Raw genomic sequence first — 10,895 nt, 5'->3', positions numbered from 1 at the left:
ATAGATGTTGTGTGTGATTTTCCCTTCAAGCTCGGAGAATTGCAAGGTTATAGCTCGATCCAGAATCAGCTCGACTCTACCGATTGTCTGACCCAACATAAGCTCGTTGAGTTGTAGCTCAACCTAGCACAAGCTAATCATGACCAATCCTTATAGTTGTTCAACCAAATTCACAGATAAATTCAAATCCCAAGTATCTCGGAAAGGATCAGATCGTCAGCAATCTTTGCACAATCACAGTGCTCAATGGTGAGAATATCGAAGTTGCATTTCAAACTTTACAAAATCTGTATATAAAACCCATCCAATGATGAGAAAGGGGTTAGCAAATTATTCTAAGACTGTCTTTGTAACTCTCACAGCAAATACATAAATAGTGGACGTAGACTCAAGAGTTCAACTCGCCGAACCACTTTAAAAACCTATTTGTCATTCTCTTTACTGCATTTATTGTTTATCCATAATCACGCACACATCATTTCTGATCCCGCCAAGGTCGATCAGGTCACTCTAGTTGGTGTATATTTGTATCAACATTTTGGTGCTAGAAGAAGGGCCTCCGCTAGAATCTCAAAATTTTTGGCAGACAATCCCAATGACCCGCTCATTCAAAGCCGACAATGGTACGTACAAGATTGAAAACCAACACCGGAAACCACCTACCAGGAGGTGCACCAAGACGTCGTTGGGCGTTGACCACTAGTGTCGCCAACTTAATAGGCCACGAATAACTAGGGAGTAGGGACGTCAAATCCCAAGAACGGCCAATTGGTTGAAAGGATCAAAACAATGGTTGCATAGGTGATGCAACAGAATGTGGCTGAGCTAAGAAATGAGCAACCACCCACATAGAATCTTGACCAGCCATGCTTCAACGATGTCACCCCGATAGGTCAGAATTCAATTGGTGACCAATCTGGTTCATCGACACCGAGGGGTGAATGACATCCCTAACGTCACAAAATGCTTTCCGCTCACAAATGTGAGTCCCGTGGGCAAACTAACCCCAGGAGGCGACCGGGAAAACATCTAATGGGGGAAAATGAAGGTAATGGTCACCCATGTGACGCTCGACCTATGTGACGGTATCCCAGTGTCAGCGTGTTGGTTTTAACCCACTCCCAAGGCAAGCTCAGACCTCGCAAGCTCGCGAGACGAGCCATGTGTGCCAATTTGGCAATGATTGACATTCCGGTTATAACCAACCTTGTGAGCAACACAATGATTAGCATGATAACACTTACCAGCCAAGCCATCATGACTTAACCTTGCACATCAATGCGCATAATGGAAGGGGCTCACAAGCAACAGATTTGTGAACTCACTTGCTCAAGGTAAGGTTGAACAGACCTAGCCAGGGCAATCAGAACGAAGACTTGGATTAGGTGTAGAAAATGCTCGACGATCTAAAAGCCTGCCAAAACAATGTGGCGGAAAAGATTGTGAACTCTCCTTTCATAGAGGAAGTTTGCCAAGCCTTGCTTCCCTAGGGATTTAAGGCACCAGAAAGTAAGTTTGACGGGAAGGAAGATCCTAGAAACCACCTCGACACTTTCAACAACCTGATGGAACTACACTAGGTCTATGATTTAACAAAGTGTCACTGCTTTGCAGTCACATTGGTAAGAGATGCTAAAAGGTGGTACAAAAGGCTTAATGTGAACTTAGTTGGCTCTTGGCAACAATTCTCCTCGCTATCCCTACAACAATTCCAAATGAGGAGGCAATTCGCAATGTTGCTCAACTACCTGAGCAATATTCGTCAAGAGAGAGATGAAACACTAACCTCATATCTGACGAGGTTCCAGAATGAGCAAGCAAAGGTAGCATATGCACTTGAATAGTCAATTTGGACTTTCCTAATTGTGGGCATCATGGTACAAATAGATCTGTAGAAAGAGCTCCAAAGTGAAAACCATGTAAGCCTGGCAAAGTTCTACAAGATGGCTACTAAGCAATAGCAAGTAGAAAGCTTGCTAGCCACCCTAGCTAGAAGCTCGCCAAGAAGAGCCCCAAATAGGGGACAAGACAGCCCAACAGACAAGAGGAGGGGCTAAGACTGCAATGACAGGGACCGAAACAGGCCCCAAAAGAGACAAAGAATAGATAATTGCGAGGACAGGCAGCCCTTCCTATGATTTGCAGAATACACCCCTCTCACACAAGACATAGCCTATATATATGAAGTTTCCCGTGAGGTTAAAAGACTGCCCGTTCCAAATAGAATAAGGTGGGCTTTGGGCAAAAGAGATTTGAAAAAATATTGTCGATACCACCAGGACATCGGGCACAACACCAACGAGTGCCAGACTTTAAAGGAAGCCATCAAAGATCTGATAAGGAAGAGCCACCTAAAAGAATTTGTTAAAGAGGTACTAGCTCGCGAAAATACCGGTGAGTAGAATAACTAGATCCAACAAGCCCTAGCTAATGCTAACAATGATGTCCTAGTAGGCATGATCTCTAAGGGACTCGACATTGCAGAGAGCTCAAGGCATGCTCACGAGCAATATGCTTGAGAGGCCAAAACAAACTCGATCCCCGAGTAATGAGCTGTGAATAAAAGCTGCCAAAGCGGCCCAAGTAAGAGAGAAAGGTGATAGGCTTCATAGTGGAAGAGTGTGAAGAATCTCTTCGCCATAATCATGATGCGATTGTGATCATAAGTAGGATCGGCAATGACAAAGTATTAAGGGTGACGGTCAATAATGGAAGTGTAACAAACATCTTCTTCTTTGGAGCTTTTTGAGAAATGAGATTCACAGAGAGGGACTTAAAGGCGGCACCATCACGGCTCTATGGATTCACCAGGGACAGTTTAGTCCCTAGGAAACAATTGACCTACCTGTGACTTTAGGGGTAGAACCCAAAATCAAGATGGCGATGGCATAATTCTTAGTGGTGGATTGCCCGAACACATACAATATCATCCTCAGAAGACCGATCTTGGATAATTTGGGTGTAGTCACTTCTGTTCGCTGCCAAGCAATGAGGTTCTCGACTCTAGATGGGGTCGCGACAATTAGAAGCTGCAGAAAAGAATCTCGAGAATGTTACAACCGAGCCATTAATGTACACTAAAATGGCTACTCCCGAGAACTATGGTGATTACAGAGTCTAAGCCACACCCAATCTCTCAAAGATACCATAGATCCTCGTATCCATAGAGAGGAGCCCGTAGTAGGGCCAGTAGAAGAATTGCGAGAAATATCTGTCAGCAAGGAAGACTTAACTTGCATTTTAAAGAGTGGCAACATTCTAAGCGAAGAAATGGCCAATAGTTTGGTGGGATTTCTAAAGAAAAAATTTGACATATTCACATGGGTACACGTAAATATAGTGAGGATCAGCCTCGAGGCAATTTGCTACAGATTGAATATCGAACCAATAGCTCGACCAATCAGACAGAAGAGAAGATCTATGGATGCAAATCGCTTTAAAGCACTCAAAGATGAAGTTGACAAACTCCTGAACATCAACTTCATTAGAGAAGTGAAATATCCAAACTGGCTCGCTAACCCAGTCTTGGTGAAAAAGTTGAATGGCATGTGGTAGACTTGCATCAACTTCATAGATTTAAATAAAGCCTATCCCAAAGACAGCTTTCTGCTGCCCTGGATCGACCAGTTAGTACATGCGATAGCCGGGAATGCACTACTCAGCTTCATGGATGCATACTCGGGATATAACCAAATCTCAATTTATCAGCCCGATGAAGAACACACCTTATTTATTACTGACTAGGGTATTTACTGTTACAAGGTTATACCGCTTGGCCTAAAGAACGCTAGAGTGACCTACCAGTGTTAGGTGAATAAGATGTTCACCAAACAAATCGGCAAGACAATAAAGGTGTACATCGATGACATGCTAGTCAAATCAAATGTCGCTAAAGGCCACATTGAGCACTTAGGGGAAATGTTTGACATCCTCAGAAAATACATAATGAAACCCAATCCTTTGAAGTGTGCATTTGGAGTAAGATCAGGAAAGTTTATAGGATTTTTGGTCAATCAGCGAGCTGTCGAACCAACACAGAGAAGATTCAAGCTCTCTTGGCCATGAAAAGTCTAACCAGCATAAGGTAGGTACAAAGCTTGACAGAGTGTGTAGTCACACTTAGCAGCTTTGTTTCCCGAGCCACAGACAAGTTCTTACAATTCTTTGAGACCCTAAAGAAGAAAAAGGGTTTCAAGTGGATAGAGGAGTGCGAAAAAGCCTTCCAGGAATTAAAAAAACATCTAGGATAGCCTCATTTGTTATCAAAGCGCGTCTAGGGTGAGCCACTACTGTTATATTTATCGATATCTGAGTTTGCGATCAGCATGGCTCCGGTATGCAAGGAAGGGGGAGTGTAGTGGCCGATATATTATGTGAGAAAAAGATTGCTCAATGCAGAGACAAGATACCTCGAGATGGAGAAGCTAACCTATGCACTTTTCATCGCTGCTCAGAAGCTGTGGCCTTATTTTCAGGCGCACTTCATACACGTGCTAACAAACTTTCCATTGAGGAAGATAATGCAGAAGCCCGAAGCATCGGGCAGATTGATCCAGTGGATGATGAAAATGAGTCAGGATGATATCAAGTACATCCCGAGAACAACAATAAAATGTCAGGCTTTAGCAGACTTCATTTCAGAATTCTCTTATTAGCCAAAAGGAGAAGTAAGCCTGTTAGGGGCAAGCACCTCAGAGGAAAGCGAACAACAGAAGCCAAAGCTTGACGATATATGGCAGTGGACTTTGTATGTAGACAAGTCCTCAAATGAGAAGGGGGCAGGAGCTGGGCTCTTGTTCAAAAGTCCTAAAGGAAACTCGATCAAGGCTGCAGTCAAATTTGGGTTTGCCACCTCTAACAATGAGGTTAGAGTATGAGGCATTACTTGCAGGGATCCACCTCGCTAACGGAATGAGGGTTGAGTCCATCAAGATTTATAACGATTCCCAGCTCATAGTCCATTAGATTATCACGGAATATCAAGCAAATGAGGACATAACCAGCTAGTGAAATCCAAGTTTGAGTAGTTCAAATCCTTCACTATTCTTCAAATCCCAAGGGAGAAGAATTCGGTGGCCGACGCTCTAGTTGGCCTAGCTTTTGCAATGAGCCAAGAGAAGACTAATTCAATACCTGTTAAATTCCTCTAAAGTCCAAGCATCCCCGCTCCACGGGAACTAGTCTTAGTAACATGGCAGAGATATAGCTGGATGGACGTAATAATTGCCTACCTAATAGATGGAATAGTGCTAAAAGGAAGAAGTGAAGCCAAAACACTTCGAGCAAAATTTGATCGATACACGCTCATTAATGACAAACTGTATAAGCATGGGTACAATTCACCGCTCTTACAATGTGTTAACCATGAAGACGCAAACTATGTTTTGAGAGAAATCCATGAAGACATATGTAGGAACCATGTAGGGGGTAGATCTCTATAATACAAGGTGCTTCATCAGGGCTATTATTGGCCAATATTTTTTGACAATGCAACAGATTATGTGCACAGATGTGATAAATGCTAGAGATTCACAGATTTTTCATGAGCTCCCCCCTAAAAGTTAACTACTTTGACAACCCCCTGGCCGTTTGCAATTTGGGGCATCGACTTGATAGGCCCTTTGCCTCAAGGAAAAAGGGGTGTTAAGTTCGCAGTGCTTACTGTGGACTACTTCAAAAAGTGGGCAGATGCCGAGCCTTTAACTACCATCACGTCAAACAAGATAGAAGATTTTGTCAACAAAAACATCATTCGTAGATTTGGGATCCCTCACATAATAATAATTGACAATGGAAAACAGTTTGACAGTAAAGACTTTAGATCTTTCTGTGAACGGCTCGGTATTAAGAAGAGCTTCACCATTGTTTATCGGCCTCAAGCTAACAGTCAAGTAGAGGCTGTGAACAAAGTGATCAAGCATACCATTAAGAAAAAGCTCAATGCCCTAAAGGGAAGATGGGATGAGAATTGCCCGAGGCCTTATGGTCTTACAGAACGACACCTAGAAGTTTGACAGGAAAAACCCTGTTCTCTCTATCATAAGGTGTAAAGCAATGGCCTTAGTTGAAGCGGGGATTAGTTCATTTCGGAGGGAAGTCTTCAACGAAGAAACAAACAAAGATCTTCTCCGCATGAGGCTAGACCTAATCAAAGAACATCAAGCCAAGTCTCAGCTAAGGCTTGCCTCGTATCAGCAGTGAGCCAAACGATACTTCAATACCAAAGTCAAGAACAAAGACTTTGAAGTGGGTGGCTTAGTCCTTAGAAAGGTTGTCCAAGGTACACAAAACCTGAACTTGAGGGCATTTAGGCCCAGATGGGAAGGACCATTCAGGATCTTTGAAAATCTTGCACCAGGAACATTCCACTGGGAACGCCTTAATAGTGAAGCCATATTGCAAGCCTGGCACACTGAGCATCTATGAAGGTACTACCAATGAGTAGCTCAGGTTCCAATCATGTTTCATTTTCTCGCAAATATTTATTATAAGGTTGTGTATGGCCAAAAAACTCTATCAATAAAAAGAGGTATTATTCATAAACTTTTCTTCGTCGTCAATTTTTTTTTTGTTTACTTATTTACCATTTATCATCTATTGCTTCAAAAATCACGACCTACACTATCGTATCCAAAAAATCAGAGTCAAGAGTTTGGAAAAAGGTAGCTTAGCTCGATAAGCCGTGCCAAAATCTAACTCATTAAGGGTAAAATTTCCTAAATCGATGAAGTTACACTTGAAAAAATTCTAGTAAAACTCGTCAAAGGAAAATTGGTCATAAGCCAGCAGCTAAAACTTGAGACGAGCAATTAGTCCAAAATCATAGTTGTCGCAGAAGATTTTCATATATGCATTCGAAAAGTTCCTCAAAAAGCGAGCTATATGTAACTTAGAGCAAATTCGAATTGTTCATGATAAGTCCAATTCGAACGACCAAAGCAACTCTGCAGAAACTAAAAATTACTCGACAAATATGTGCAAAAAATCTCTTTCATTAATTGAAAAGTTTAGTTACAAACTAAACTAAGAAAAAAAAAAAAAAGATACAAAAAAGAGAAATATTTCCAAGCAGCTGAAGGATCATGGGGCTCATTTCCAACAAGAACAGATGGTTCCTCGATAATGGGAGTCATGACAACCTCTTCGGTGGTGCGAGCTGGCACATCTTGTGGAGGCTCGGCTAGAGGAAGGTTAGCAGCAATAGGCAGAAACGTAGCTAGGGGAGCCGAATCCTTGACTTCCGGCTTCACGCCAGCATCTTCCTCACCCTCCTTGACTTCCTCCTGGCCCTCGTCGTCAGGCTCGAAATTGTTCGAGTAAACAAAGGCCATCCCTTGAGCTTCAGTCTAATCCAATCGACTTCCCTGTGATAAGTCCATAGAAGGAAGGAAAAGTCGATCGAGGGATGAGCTTCCCACAACTTTTGTATAAGGGAGGCCAATGTCTCCCAAGCTCAGTTCGTTGAAAAACCATGAAGAGGTGGCAGAAAAATGATTGAAAGCATGTAAACAAGACATGCAAGCTGAGATATGGATTATAGGATTCAAAACTATAAATAGAGCATAAATTAACATTATATCTTCTCCTTAAAGCTTAGGTTTGATAAAGCCAAGATTCTATGAACCCTCCAGACTTTAACACCACCTTGAGAGAAAGAGAAGGTGGCCGAACCTAAGAGAGAGCTTGTGTTTTTCTTTTTGAGTGAACAATGAACAACTTGACCTAAAATGCAACCATTTGCATTTATATATACATGGGTCATTTTGTAATTCCTTCTTTTCACTTGTATGCCCTAATAAAATCTTATTCTGAAAGGAGCCCAACATTTATTAATTTGTCCTTTGAATAATCTGTTAGAGTAGATGCCTTAGAGCCAATCAATTATTGTAGAATTGACTCTTTGTAATAATGTTTATTAATCAATAAAAGGCATTTTATTATATATCGCGTAAATCATTATTATGGCAATATGTATTGATATATGTCCTTAGAATGGTAGAACCATGACGAGGGTATCAAGTGTTTCAAATCTTGATAATGAGAACCCTATGAGCACATATGGTGGCCATTCTAGAAACGTCCGTAGCCCTAGTATTATTCTAAAGTAAGGGCACAGATAATATAGTGTTGAATGACCCTGTCGAGAGGCAGTGACTGATCTCACTTGTCAAGGTTGTTTGGTGACAACCTAGTGCAACACATGGGTGCTTGTTGTAGGCGAATATACCATAGCAAGTTCACTGGACTGACCCACCAGAGGATTCCATATGGATGGTAACCCTAGTGTCTATGGAACAAATCCTCTAACGAATGGTGGTGCATGTGATCCTTAGACTTGAGATTACTAGAGTGCCTTGTGCACTGATTGGTGCAGTTTGACACTAGCCTAACGCAGTTCTATTCAGAGCTGTCAATAAAGTGGTGATTGGCTGCATCAAGGAGGGTATCAAGACTATGGTGGATTGACAGAGGATTCATCACTCCCAGGTACGGGAGAAGTTATCTCACGACTCAATTCAGTATATGGCAATGACACTAAGACTGTGGTCACAGTGGGATTGAGTTGTTGCTCTATCCGGTTTATAATACAGGTCATTGGTCTAGAAACTGAATACATAATATCGAGAGTAACCAGAGGTTGACACTATTTCTATGCCTTCGTCTCATTGAGATAACGTATGATGAAAGGATTGAATTGTACGGTAACCATATTGTTGATAGGTAGCTACTTTGCTGAATTCGAATCTATTGGGTGGCCATGATGCCTTACTAGGGGCCAATCTTGGTCTGTGTATCAGTGAGACGATTAATTGGTGTTAATCGCGATACTATACACTGCCGGTATGATGAGGAGCCTATGGGTCACACACATAGAAGATAATTTAAGAGCCAGGAAGAAAGAAGGGCGTTTTCATCTTTTTAGGCGAAATGGTATTTTGGTAATTTCACAGTGCAATTAAATTTGCTGAGGTCGTAGCCTTTATTTAATTTATTAGAAAAATTAAATAAGTGAAATTACGTTTAAATATGTGTTCGCATATATTTAAATAAATTATCATTATTGTTAAATGTTAATATATATATTAAATATATATTAATTGATTTTAATTGAAGATAATGATGAATTAAAATAAATATCTAATTAGGGGGTGTTTGGAAACATGGGGTGTTTGGGTTGGAGCCCAAGCCCATTCCATATGGGAATAGGGTAAGTAAAATAACACTATAAAAGAAAAAGGTGTTTGTGTTTTTAATTAATTGATTCATTCTTTGATTGAGAAAGAAAACACACAACCCCAAAACACTCTCACCCATGCCACATTGCTATTTTGCTTTGAAATCAAATTCTTTTGATTTTCTTCTTGTTTCTTAAAGCTAAGGAGGATCTAGCAAATCCCTCCTTTGTTATTTGTGATTGTCTTCGTGTGGACTACGTGGGTCCGATCCTACACTTGGGTCAGTAGCATAAACATTCAAGGACAAAGTTGGTGGAGCCTCCAAACGTCCGTAAGATTATTGAACCTTGAATCTGATTTTCTGCAGATTTAATTTATATATTGTGTAAACTGTGATATTATACCCGGATCTTGGTTCTAAGAAACGATCCATGTCATTTGTGTTTTTGTTTTCTGTTGCGTAAGTGGGTCATTCACTAACATAATCAATATTATTCAAGGGCCCATGTAAACTACACTAGTTTACATTAACAACCCATAAGTTTACCCTTTTGCCCTTTAACTAATAAAAGGTTATTTTAGTTCATCTCATTTATCTTAATGCTTTAAGATATAATAATTAAATAAAATTAATTATTGCTTGACCATTTTAACCTTTAAAATGTCACGAACAATTTTTTATGTAACAATTACCATAGAAATTCTGTCATTACCCTCAGAAGGTGCTAGCCCTCTTTGGATAATCATTTCTCTCTCTTATCCTTCTCTAACTTCTTAAGGCTATTGGTGTGACCATGTAGGTCCACTATGGATTAGTCGTGAGTCGGTTTCAGATGAATCTAAAAACCTGTCCAAAGGCCCAACGACTATGGTAAACATTTAGCAATGTGCCATAGTCCCTAAACCATGAGAAAGAAATACTTCATCGAACCCTTTCAGATCATATGTACCATGTAGGTAAAGTCCCTCCATTGATATATCCTGATCGAGTATGGATTCATGGAATGTCAAAATCCTAAACTCGATCTTCTACCGAATCGTTGATCAATATGTCTGGAACTTGTCATCACGAACTTACTTTCATATGACTAATAATAGACTTTGGCCAGAGATTTTGATTTCAGACATTTATCGACGTTTGTCCAAGAACCCGGATCTGAATGGAGTCAGCGGTATTCCTGATCCTATATTTCTGAGTCAATGGATCCCATCTTGATCATCATTCATTTCCGCATATGAACAACGCATGACCAAATAGGCTTTATCATACGAAACATGACTAGTCTTGTACTTATACACCATATAAACCATACGCATCCGTATCGGATCCGACCACAATGTCTCAGGTCAAAGGACTGCATCGTGCATTGATATAACCAAATGATAAATCATTGACTACATGCTTTTCTAAATGATTTGTCATTATTCGGTAACGTTTGAAAAACAGTTCACCAACCGCTAATCCATACTAGTGCCCTAGTGACATGACTATCATCGTCATTCATACTTATATCAACTCATGATATCTTTCGGAAGCATCTAGTATGCCTACTATGCAATATAGTTGCCCAAATTATATTGCTTATATAGGGAACCTTTTGATAAATTCATTTACCGATTAAATGAATCATCTGGACAATTCATATACGTACTTTATTTTATATGCATGACTGAATAAAGGAAGCAATTTATATATATGAGTTGAAGAACTCTTTCTTC

This window comes from Pistacia vera, unplaced genomic scaffold (assembly GCF_008641045.1).
Source record: "Pistacia vera cultivar Batoury unplaced genomic scaffold, PisVer_v2 Contig3, whole genome shotgun sequence".
Lineage (NCBI taxonomy): Eukaryota > Viridiplantae > Streptophyta > Magnoliopsida > Sapindales > Anacardiaceae > Pistacia > Pistacia vera.
Note: the sequence above shows the minus strand (reverse complement) of the source record.